At 40.3% G+C, this 13,508-nt stretch overlaps 1 long non-coding RNA gene across 1 annotated transcript; it reads right to left on the bottom strand.

Annotated features, from left to right (window-relative positions):
- Positions 1-375: 375 nt before the first annotated feature.
- LOC144389728 (uncharacterized) lies at positions 376-13,046 on the bottom strand. Its single transcript, XR_013453875.1, has 2 exons — positions 12,687-13,046; positions 376-3,065 (listed from the first exon to the last, which is right to left on the bottom strand). It is a non-coding gene; the product is annotated as an uncharacterized LOC144389728 (long non-coding RNA).
- Between the last annotated feature and the right edge of the window lie 462 nt (positions 13,047-13,508).

The raw sequence follows: 13,508 nt of genomic DNA, 5'->3' as shown, positions 1-13,508 counted from the left end.
TTTTACGCCATTTAATGAAAAAGGCTAGTTGAAGTCAAGGTATAAAGCACGAGTATGAATACACAATTGAATGAAGTTCCGGCGACCTACAAAAATAAATCGATTCATTTCCTAAGTTAGACCTCTTAGACTCTAAAAAAGAGCACACTTTGAGTGTGTTACACTGCAAAGTACTGCCCTCTGTCTCACAGAGTAATCAGAAAACATGTATATTGTCTAGACAATAATTATTAAACACAATAATGAAAAGTTAGTAATGGAAGACACGGTGTGTGGGTTACTTCACAAACCACACATGTAGCTATTTATTAAAAAATCAAGATGATGCTAATGATCAAATTAAGTTGAATGAAACACAATAATGGACACTGCAAATCTCAACAAGGGGATACATATTTATTACTCTAGCAAACAATCAATAGGCAATGGTCAAACGCTGGCGGTCTCAAGAGCGTTTTTTCCCGTTCACTAACACCTTTGCAGCAGGGCCTTTGAAATTGTTGTTATAGCATACATGGGGAACCTCAAAGAAAATGGCCTGAGTAGGTCAACAGTTGAAAAAGAAGGAGATGGGTCTCTTTGCAGGTTGGAGCACCCATAATCAATTCATTTGTGAATTAGTGACTGTCAGTATTTCAATAATGGCTCCTGAAATAGACTCGGTTTTGTTTGTGAATGAGATCAAATCTCATGCAGTAAGAAAATGGTTTAAGGAAGTGAATCATCACTACTGCTTTCATGCTTTAAGAAGGAGAAAATCAGACTTCCAGCAATTGTATTATAGAACTAATTGATCAAACAGGACATGCATTGCTAAAAGGATATTTTTTTCAAAATATTGTAGAGTTAGATTAATCTTTTTTTTCTCCACTTAATTAAAAGGCAGATTCAGTCATTAAACGTATTAGTGATCTTTGAACATAGACAAGTTCCTTCAAGTGAGTAGTTTGATCTTCCCTTTATTCACAGATCATAGAATTGTGGCTTTTAATTTTCAAATGACTCTCTATTTGGCTCAAAAATAAGTAAGTTAGTGGATACGCTACATAGCACATTAAACACGCATCACAAGTTAACTAGTCAGTGTTTGTTCCCTTAATCTCTGCGTAGGTGAAGATAAGATGCTGCCTTCATACTCTCCCTTCATTCAACAGCAAACAATCTCCTGGGCGAACTTCCGTCTTGTCTTCCTCATTTAATTAAGCGTTATGTACCGTATGTGAGTGGGATGTGTTACAGGAAGCCAAACTCAAAACACTCAGTAAAGCCCCCCGATTCCCACACGGGAATCCTTTAAACAGAGCCAGCATGCACAATATGTGACCCATCACCCGGAATGAGTCCACCCTGCGTCGTTACATTGAAAGATTGAAACACGACAGCAGCTGAGAGGGATTGATATGACTTTGAGTGGCTTTTAAACCACACTGGGAACGACCGCTTTCATTCAGTTTATTACATAGCCGTGATTTATGAAATGAAATGACCCGCTTGATGAAGCCACGTGATCTCACAGGAGCATGCTCACAAACACGACAGGATGAGATGATCAGGGACATCAAGAAAACACCATTACATAATGCTCTGGGTTACAAATATTGTAATTCAATTTCCAAAATGTGGTACGGTGTTGTGATGGTTGGGAGACAGGCTGCTGACCAGATGTTGGCTGGTTTGCATTCAAACCAAGTGGGCGTTCTTCAAGATACTGTACTTAAAAAAAAACATTTTCCTTTTTTTTTTACTTATTGGACTGGTTATTGTTTATCATGTCAATTTCATTGACTTTAACCTTGAATTTGACACAAATCAAAGAAGAATATCCAATGTTAGAGTTAAAGGCCATATCTATTCCTCCTCAGTGTTATTATGCTCACGTGTCCACTGTTTACACACCTTTCACAACGTAAATGTCTCTGTTACACATGTATTATATGTCACTACTGTATGTTATTTCTGTCACACAATGACTGTACATTGTAACAATAACACTCAATGAATAGTTCATGTCCCTTTACAGTAAATAACAGCGGGGGATTGACAGAGTTTCAGCAGATGATGCAACAAGTTTTTGTCAGAACCAGACTGGAAACATCACTGCATGAACTACTGGGTCCGGTAATTTAATTTCTAATAAAATCCTTCTGAAGTCAAATCAGTAAATCTTTGTCAACGTTTCATTGATGAGGAGAATCAGTTCTTATTTAACTTCATACATGTAAAGCATTTTATTGTTGCTTACAGGGAATTTATTATATCCACAACAAATCTCTCTTACATGTAATACAATTTTTTGTGAATTCTAAAAATGCACAAAGTCTGTTAAACGTAGGCCCCTCAATCACGGCCCCGGTTATAATGAACTTTGTAATAATTCTGCACCCAGCCCACTATACCAGCTTAAAATACGTGAAGAGATGGGAGGTTACAGCCGTAAATGTGGGTTTCTGTGTAAAAAGTATGAACAATAATGTTGATTAATAAATAGAACTGAACTACTACTGTCTCTTATTTTCTTTTTTTAACAAGCCATCACTTGTGAGGTTGTATAGCTTTATCCAAAGTCTTGAGAGTTTTTCCTTTTTCTCTTTGTTTTTGTGGTAAACATACATCAAATGAAAGAGGGGAATGTTCAGAAACTACAACACTTCAGTATGTTCAAATGCATTGTATTAATAAAGTTGATTATGAATGGCAGAGACAGATTTGTATATACAAACACAATATTTCCATCTTTCTATAAGGAGCCAGTTCTAATACATTTATTACATTTATACGTATTTTATGTGGATGGGATTCAATTCTCTTCATCCTTGTTTATCATAAGAGACTTCTCAGATCTAGGACACGTGAGGTTAAACATCCGATTTAGTTTGATCCTGAAGATTAATCCATAATGCCTGTGAAATGGCCCTTCATCCACAGGCTGCGCTGAAATAACACAAACTGTTCTGTTCCCAAATACGTCACGGCTCTCCACCGACCCCGCGTTGTGCCACTTCAGGGAACACAGCACTCGGTCCTCCAGCTGGATTCATGTTCCATCAATGGACGAGTATCTACACCTGCAATTCAATGGATAAATGCAGATTGGTCTGGATATCAAAACACGTTTTACAAAAAAGTACTGTAATTGTATGTGAATAAATGTGCTCTATAAACATTAAAGCTGCGCTAATTTAAAATAAAATTCGATATATCGTAGTAGTAAAACGCTTAAAATGCAAACTTGCATTGCAAAGATTTATCTATATATGTATTCTGCATTATCGCCCGAAGTTGGCTGGGATGGACTCCAGCCCCCCCGCGACCCTGCGTGCAGGATAAGCGGTTTGACAATGGATGGATGGATGGATGTATTCTGCATACTGATTGAACTATTGTGCATCACTGCTGGTGATATCTGGCCGCTATTCAACCTCATGCACCATGCAGGTCAATTCACTTTGAAAGTAATCAGCTATTAGGATAAATCTGTACAGAGGGTGCAGACCTTCACCTCTCATAATTTACTCATGGAACTGGTCTGACAACATTGTCAAACTAAAATAATGTCAATATATTGATATTGATTAAACAAAGGGCCCAACACAGTGTTTTCCAGAGGTGTCTTATAGCTCTAAAACAGAAAATGTGCAAAAGCAGATTAAAATTATAATACGGACCAGCACACATAAACCCTTGAGGGTTGCATATATTGGTACTTTCTTACACACACTCACCTTGACAGAAGCAACAGTATCCTGATTTATGCACTCATCCGGCTTAATGCTTGCCACATCTATGTGTATGTGCCTTCTACCCCCACTGAACCGAGGACGAGCCCATGATAACACACAACGCGGGATAAACAGGTTGGCTTTGCTCTCGCTGGAGTTTAATGTTCACAAGGAATGCACAGGTCACATTCAAGCTCCATTCTTATTGGCTAAAGACACATCTGTTTGTTTACATGCACACGTGTCCTCACAATCTTGTGCCTGTGTGTATGCTTGCGTTAACATGTTGACTTTGTCTTTATGTGTTTCCGTATGTGGGTATGTCTATTTTGTGAACAAACTGCATACGTGCGTGTCCACGTGAGCCTGCAGGTAGTGCACACTGTGACTCGTATGCCACTTCCTGTGTTCACGTCACGTTGTAGCTGTATGTCTACCTGGTGCCGCGTAGCAATTGCTTAAGCACAGGGACTGCAGTAGAAATCCCAAGAGAGCGAAACGCCACACACGCACATGCACTATAGGCCGAGGCCCGAGGGGTGTGGTTCCTTTCTCTAACCGTGAAAGAAAGGGGCAGGACTCGGCTATAGATAGGGGCAGACAAAACAAACACCCCCGAACCCCCGAACACACAGGAACACCCGCACACAGCAGCAGCAGGGCAGGTCAGGGAAGCGCTAAACACGAGGCCACATGGAAGGAATGTTTGTTTTGGGCCGGTGCCGTCATGGAGAGGGTTGTGACTTGAGCCGTGTCTTGAAAACGGGCTCTCAAACTTGAGAGGCGAATCAATGATTGTTAGTATTTGAAAGAAACTGAGGAGCTTTATATGTATCAATCTGTAAACATATTTATTTTTGAAGGTGAAATATCCACGTTGGTTGTGAATTCAATTGACTTATACCAATATAAAATAAAGTAGTGGGTGCACTTAATAATCCATAATTAGCTTTGAATCAAAATAATATAGAGCCCTGGCTCTGTATATCTGCCATTTTGTTTAGTTTGCTACTGCATGTTTGAGTGCACTGTGAATTTATTTTACACATTACATGCAAACATTGCATCATCTAAACATTACCTTACTCACCACAGAATATACAGAGGTGAAATTGCTACAATTTCCCTTTCTGACAGCAATAACATGATAAATAATCAACCAGAAAGTTATTTCAATCAAAACTCTAGGTCAGGAGTCACATTTCATAGTTTCCCAGCTGTAATCCAATGTGCAAAGAGGTGGAAGAGGAGGCGACAGAAATCACATCCCAGAAGAAGGTGAGAGGACACAGCAGGAACCAGATATTTGACGGACTACAGTGGATTATAAGGATTGGGCAGTATAAGCCGATATAGGAAACAATGTGAAGGAGACACTTGACAATAGCGGCAGAGCTGACAAAAAAACCCCAAAGTGGTGCTAGAATGCAGCACGGGACGCCATGTTGAGAGATTCTCTCGTCATCTACTAGCGTCTGAAAGGACACCGAGTAGAAAAGACGCTGTGCTGCTGAACTGATACAGCAACCTAATTTCCAGAGCACAGCCAAATTGGATTTAGCGTTGACCACACTAGACATCTAAAGCACTACTTGCTCATTTAAAACAACAGCCTGGATGACATTTCACCTGCCTTCCATGGATCCTGTATTAACGGCGGGCCGGGCTAAGTCCCTGCGTCCATACTGCATTAGTGGTTGCCATGGTAAACGTCCTCCATCCCGCACTCTACGCTGCACAGACAGAGAGGCAACACACTGCAATTGGGGGTCTGGGAGTCGGAATTAGCTGAAAGCCACAGCGCAGCTGTGTGGCGTGCAGGCATTAGGATGTAACCGTAAACTCATGCTGAGATTTCTCCGAGTAGCCATTAAGCAATGACATGACCACTACCACAGGAAGCCTGTGGACAAGGAAGGCCACAGATTGTAGTCCCAGTTGTTTTTTTTCTAATCATTTATATGCCAGTTCTTTATCAAGTACAAGACGGGCAGAGGGAAAGAGAGTCCATGCCCTGGATTTCAATCAACATGACAGTGTTTGACTAAGCTACCGAATCGCTCCCTGATATTCATTACATGATGTCATGTTGAAATTAAACTCCGCGTGCAGAATACTGGAGCTGAAGGGTTTATAGCTCCTAAAAGTCATTCGTCGGCTGGATTCTCGTCAACAGTTGCTCATTAAAGCCAGTCACATCTGGACTTATATGTCATTTGCGTCTCACACACACAGCACTTCCCAAACAAATATCGCTTTCATGTCATATCATTATGAAGTAAGATAACATTTTAAATAATACAACGACTTCTGGGCATAATATTACAAATAAATCTAGCAATAATAAGATGATACCAGCCACTAGTAGACGTTACAACAACTGTCGTTGTTGCATGGAAGGAAGGGAAAGGATATCAACTATTGCCATTAACTGTCTGGTTTCTTTATTTGCTTGAGAAAACAAAAACAGATTATTTGACCACTTGACAACCAAAGCAATCATAGACATCTTGGAAAAATTCTAACAATAGAATAAAATTACAAACTGAGGGTAAAAATTTCCCGTGCTTCCTTTGGATAATAATTAAAAAAAAATGTTGAAGCCAAATAGAAATGAATGAAAATACTGAAAGAATCCACGTGCAATATGATTTAAATTGTAAAAATAAAACGTGTGAAAGTCAGCATGTAAAATCCTCGTATCAGAAGATGAGACTGACTGTGGCGGCCTGAGCCAGTCATCCAGCTGAAAGGAAGACAGCGTTCCCGGGAGCATTGATTACATTCAGATTAATTCAATAAATGATTGACAATGTATTTCCACTCATTCAACAATCATAATCCTGTTCGCCTCAACAATTTCAAGCAAAAAACTGTCATGAACGGCTTTATTACGTTTATCTCAAATCATCTTTCCGCAGCATAAAACAACATCCTGCATGGCTGCTCCAGCTCACCGCCAATTTAATCAATTTACGCAGCCAATTTTTATCCAAACATTTCAATATTGAGAAGGACAAGGTTGTTATAGCCATCTTATTAAGAGTGAATACTCTGTCATTAGCGAATCAATTGCAGTTTCTATTCATATTTTGAAAGGGAACCGAGAGTGAATTGACGTCGTCCCCCTTCCGTACAAAACCTGGTTCACTGACACCGAGCAATATGTGTGAACGCCTGTGAAAATACCTTTTCCCTGAACAAACTATTCAGAATTGTCCTTTAAACTTCTCCTCTGGATCCAAAGCAGCTTACAGACAACAATGTCAAGTCGGCCCAAAGACGACCTCTAGCATGACTGATCCTCCGAAGGTCTGACTGACTCAGTGTGTGTGTGTGTGTGTGTGTGATCACCATACGGAGTCTTTGACATGGACAGAAAAAAGAAAGAGTGGAAAACAGACAACAGAAAAGGGGGCGACGTGAATGCTAAAGCTCAGTTTAAAAAGGCTACGCACACCGTCACACCGCCACGACGACGCGTTTCTGTTCTACATAGATGGTTGGACATGAATAGCGGCTCATAGCACAGGCCTCAGACAAAGCTAACAGGACTTCATGCATTCAAAAAGCTGAGGAGAGGACACGACTTTTAATAGCATACTTCAGGAAGACAAACAAAAGCGAGTGTTTGCGTTCCTTGATTGTGTTCCTTCATAACACAAGAAAAATCAAGAAACCAAGAAAGCGCGTCAGAAAAGAGGCAGATTCTATTATGTATCTTCTGTACTACTATTTAAGCGGGCACTAAGAATCGAAGGATTCTCAACACATAAACGTTCACACAGACACTGAAAAAAATATTAAATGCGGAAGCTAGAATTTTGACGCATAATTGCAGAAAAAAGAATCACTGCACGTATTCTCTCCTAACGCAGAACACACAAATATATTTGAACGCGGTAACACTTATTAACTGTGGGATGTGCTGTCACACACAGCAACACACAACCTGCAGCAGCTCGTGTCCAACGGCATCGTTTTTCATTTCAAAGGAGCGAAATGGAATAAAAGATGCTTTTTGACTTGATGTGACTTTGAGGCCTTGAGATTATATCACACCATCATCTAATTCACAGCACTTAAGAAACTATAGAAATGAGGTATAAAGATCTTTTCTGATCTCTTGAAGGGCAAGGTTAAGTGTATACATATAGACGATTTATTACCTGTAGAGATAAGAGACAGCACGACAAGAGTATTTATTATATGTAGATATATGAACAATGTACAATGATGAGAAATAAGAAAGAAGCTTTACTTAAAATGATTCTAATTTTAATCTCTATGATAACAGTCAAGCAAAAGTAAGGCATACATTTAATTCTCAATAAAATTAGTACATGGCTTTCTTACTCCTAAGAATCTACAGTAGTGCTTCCTAAACAGAAATGAAAAATGCCTTTAAAGGTTAAACGTATAACATGTTTTAAGTGATTAAGTGTCTGCTTTTTAGAAAAGTATTGGGTTGTCATCATAACATTCATTTGACTTTGCACACAAACTGGACCCATTAAATGAGATGCAGTTAAGATGTTAAGTCACCTGAGAACCAGAGGGGGAGCTATGCTGTTCTACACGTAAAGTCTTCTTATTAGTTACAGCACAATTCATCTGTTTTTATTATTTCCAAGAATTACACAAAAAATCAGTCAGCCAATTCATTGTGCTAATCCAATTAAAAATATACATGTAATTATAATAAAAGAAAATACTACTATTCCACCAAATCACCAGGTGGAAAATGAAACACACTTAATGTTAATAGCCAAGTATCTAGAATATTTTAGACTTGATACAGTAAATGATAATAATTATGATGAGCCCTTGGATTGTTAATACAAAACATGTTTCAGAGATTTTAACATTATAGTCTCCGGTTGAGGATTTAGGTGTATTATTAATCCTATTATGACAATAATCCATTTTTTGTTGTTCCGGATGTATTTGTTGTAAAAGAAACAATTTTTTGATGGCATTCTGTGTGATTGAAACTGATATTGAAATGTGCTGATGTGAATAGTTTGCGTTGTGTGTCCTTGAAAATTATGAGTAATATCTTTCCTTCTTTATATATTTCCTACTGTATCCTAAATAAAATGCTATGATGACATATTAAGAAAAATTGTTCATTACTGGAATAGTATGTATCAAATAGAGATCGTGAAATTTAATAGTTTGTATATTTAAAATCAATAAAATAACAATGATTAAGTGATTCCATTAACATTCAACAAGAATTTAATGTAAAAATGTATTAAAAAAAACAGAAAGGTTGCTCATAGAATTTTCGTATTTTCCATAGCATATGGTATGACACAGAAATCCAAAATGTTGTATTATGAAATTGTCCTCTTCTTTCACCATGTCAAAATAATACTGAAATATTCTTACAATAATATAAATACAATTTCATTTAACTAAATGCAGTAATATTGAGGAAGATGTAAATGTAATGAAAATTTTAAAATGTTTGAAAATACGTGGGATGTGACTGTGTCCACTTTAATGCTTTTGTGAAAAAGATTACACAACGAAGACCACGCCGCTAATGTGGGAAAGCCTGAGAAAACAAATCAGTATCGTATGAAAATCTGAAGCGACAGAGGCGACACAAGCTTGTAAACAACGGTTCTGGTTGCCACTTTGTCTGTCTGTCTCCCTGACCGCTCTGTTAATCCACTTAAGACACAATAGACAACAGACTCATACAACACCTTCCTTCCAATGTATCACTAAAACATGTTATTTCAAGTGCTCCCCTCCTATTATAAAATACAGACTCCTGAGGTGAAAATGCCTAAAAATGTGCGATTCCGATTAAAGTAAAAAAAGCATCGCTGGGTCATCGGGACTCGGCTCCGGTCTCTGTCATTTTTCACGGTGTCTTCTCCCTCGCTCTCTCTCTCTCTCTCTGCTCTGCATTACCTTAACAAAAGCCTCACACACACACATACATCCATTGAGACAAAATGGCTGAATAGTGATGGAGGAGCTCAGTGTACCTTTATATGTCGACTAATCAGCCAGCACTAACATGTGTCAACACTGCACCCGCACTCTCCTCAGAATGGGGACATTGTTCCTCAGACAGGGAGAAAAACTAACACTCTTTCAGTGTCCTGACAGAAAACGAGGAGCAAAACAAATAAGGCTTCGGTTGTGGTTGGAATACCTGTGACAACATATCTGGATAATTACTCTCATGAGCAAATGTGTTTAAAATGAAAATGTTGGTTCAGGTGATTCTCACATGCTGTAATTGTTATGTGAGCTTCTGGTGGAGGTTCAACAACGACCCTCTGTGACAGCGGAGCGCCAGCCGGCGGCGACCTTTTGAAGCCTCCTGCAGGAGCACTGATTTCCTCCAACACGAGTACACTCACGGCGTCACCAGTAGTCGAGAAAATCAGCCCGTCGCCAGTTCTGCTGTATTTTTATAAAGATAGCTGTTATATTATGTGGTATGATATAGTGGATTTTATGATACAAAGTGCCTTTTCTCTATTGATAGATAGCTAGACAGCTCGATAGCTAGATACTGATAGATGGATTGATTACTAAAGCAGGGTGAATACATGTTTTAATTATTTCAACAATACGATTTTTCCCTTCATCCTTAATCAAATTCCCTAATTATCACATCAAAAGCGGGATTAAGTGTTTTGGCTAAAAGGAAATTAAGGGAATACTGCAGGAGCAGAAACACAACTCATTGATAGATATAATTGAGAATTGTACTGCCGCTCTAATTTAGCTTTAACTGTGACGTTTCCTTTTTGTTAATCATTAAGATTTAAAAAGACAAACGTAATTTTGCGTTTCAGCCACACTGTGTTTCAGTGAACCTTTTGTGAGCCTGCCTATTTTTTGCTCAGCCATCGCGCGTTAACTTACAGCGAGGAGGACAGAGAACGGGAGGGAGAGGAAACGAGGTGGAGCGATAATGAACCTGTGTCTGCTTTTGCTACAGGCAATCAGGAACTAACCTTGTGAATAATCAACGCTTGGCAGGCGAGAGAGAGTGAGACCGAGAGAGAGAGAGGGAGGGAGAGAGAGGAAGAAAACGAGAGAGTGACTATAGCACCAGTCTCTAATCCTATCAGTCCGGTCCATGATGTGTGTGTGTGTGTGTGTGTGTGTGTGTGTGAGGGTTGTTTCTTCAGGACAGATCCCACTGCGAGCAGTGAAAAGCAACCTGAAATCAAAGCCTAAATGCATCTGTGTTTGTGTTTATCACACAATGGCGAACGCTCACTCACCGAGGCCTTCTATACATCTGAATCATTCTCTCCGGCTCGGTGTCTTTCTCTGCCACGCCGTGCATTTCTGGGATTTCATTTTGTGTCCGCGTGTGTTACATATTGATGCTTTTTCCTTGAAGTGAGTTTCTCTTTAGGCAGTGCATGCCTGTCGACTGTGAGGTAAAAAGGCACGGAAGCTGCCGGGCTTTGCAGGGGGATAGCCTATTGTTTTTAGATCCGATGGTGTTGTGACATCGCTGTATTTGTTGAGATGGGTTAAATTGTTGACGCAAACATTAAAATGAATAAAACAGAGTCCAACTGATGACACAAACTGATTCTTCATTGTCCACGTGTTTTACATATGAGAAACCCAAAAGGGCCGACAAATAGCCGCTGTGACACCCGACTTTACATTTGCCAAAATATCAAGAATCAGTAAAGAATGAAAACATTCAGCCTCAAAAGAAATGTCAAATAATACTTGAGCTTTCCAAATATGGCACGTGTTGCAGCGGGGCTTTGCATTGAGATGCATGCTGTAATATAGTCCTGTTGTTGGTATGTGTGTACACAGCTGATGCAGTGGACAAGTGGACAGAAGGTCGCCATCCCCCCACTACTGTGCAGACAAATGGTTGCACACACACACACACACACACACCAGGTATGTGTTAGCATGTTTGTGTGGACATACATCACACGTACGCCACTGTGAACCGCAAAGCGCGGTGGGTTTAATCGATGCATTGTTCGACACGCGCGTACACCCGACTCCTGCCTGGAGTAAAAATAGTCAGAGGGAGAAAAAACAAAACTAAAATAGTGGGTACAACAGATATTACAACATGTTGCGTAGAAACAAAAATGCCAAAGCCTTCTGCCGTTCGCTAAAAGCATATTTCTTGCCTTCCATCTTACAGCCGGCTGGTCGACAGGCAGACAAAGAGACGCTGCCGCAGTGTGAAAACACACTGACGTAGCTGGCTTCTCCGTGGCGGAGCTTCAGCTTGTGTGTGTGTGTGTGTGTGTGAGAGACTGTGTCTCCATCCTTTATGGATCCAAGAAAATATGCACGCGTTGTTTTGCTGTATGTAAACGTGCCATTTTGCTTTTGAGTATGCGGCAGCTTAGTGTGCATGAATGTTCCAATACTCGTTGTAAAGGCCTGTGAGCCTTCTCCATACATTTAGTGGACATGCTGTTTGTGTGTCTGTTTCTGGTGCACATTGGGGACGGGCAGTTTCCAGCTATAGAAATTCCCGAATTTTCACCATCTCAGTGTTCCTCTCCCTCTCTCACTCGGTACCTCATCAATCCCCCTGTGCTCCTCCCTTCTGCTCTCCCCTCCTCACACTACTCCGCAACCCTGGTTGCAAATGAAATCGCAGCGCTAGAATTTGAATGATTATCTTTTTTCCTCCCAACTGTCTGGTAAGAGCCCGGATGGACACACAGAGCAAACTAAAAAACACTGGCAACACAAGTTCAGGCACAATACATTTACACATGTACATAAAACCTCTCAGTAGATAGAGCGATCCCATGATTTGGTTAGTTGGCTGTTATTGGCTGTAACGTAATACCACTTTGTAGATTTAAACTCAGAAGCACTGGAAGTACAAAATGGTTAGACTAAGATGCACAATTTATCACATAGTTAAACCTGAATCCTAAGGAAAGTCCTAGTGGAGTTTTAAATGTGTGTAGTGCACATGCTCACCTGTTTCAGGCAGCTGCTGGCAGTCTGATAGTGACTTTGTGTGTGTCTGTGCGACGGGGCCCTGCAGAGGGCCGAGCCATCCCTCCTCTTTTACACAGACATAACACAAAGAGTGCGTCACCAGCTAATCCTTGAAATCCAGTCCTAGTCAATCTAGAGTAAAATAAAGAAACAGTGAGCTGCAACGCAGTTAAAAATGGTAAAAGTAGTCGCAGAGACATGCTAGCACTTCGCTGACAACTTTCAGCTTTGAGAAGAGGCGCAACAGATGCAGTGGTGGTGTATTGTCGAGGGTATTAGGGTGAGGGACACCCCGAAATCTCCCCCGCTGTGTGTATGCGTTTGTTTGTGTGTGAGAGTGTGACAGCAGGGAGCAGCTCAGCGCAGGACGCTGCACGCAGCGAGGGGCCATTAGACATGGTGGGGTGACCCACATAAAAGACACACACACACACCAGCATGAAACTTTCCCTTTTGCAGCCAATGCAGCATGATAACCATAAAGCCAGGATCCTCTAGCATTGGGTTTAGCATAGCCATTGTCTCATGGTTCTCACAGTGTAGGATTTGGTCGGCAACTGCTGTTTCAATAAGCCACAATATATTCAGAACATTCCAACAAACTATTTTCACTGATGAAACACGTTCTATTGTGTTAGCATCTGCTGATTTGTGGTGATATAATGGGGAGGAGCAGGGTGTGCTGGGCAGGGCGTCTGGAGCTGGGAACAACGCAACAAACTACAGCCTAAAAATCACTAATTATGGCCTTTTTGAGAAAGTCCACAGTAAGTTCAGGACATTCACAAGCTAGGGATTCTT

This window comes from Gasterosteus aculeatus, chromosome 20 (assembly GCF_964276395.1).
Source record: "Gasterosteus aculeatus chromosome 20, fGasAcu3.hap1.1, whole genome shotgun sequence".
NCBI lineage: Eukaryota > Metazoa > Chordata > Actinopteri > Perciformes > Gasterosteidae > Gasterosteus > Gasterosteus aculeatus.
The sequence above is the reverse complement of the archived record's forward strand: the minus strand, read 5'-3'. Positions and strand labels throughout refer to the sequence as shown.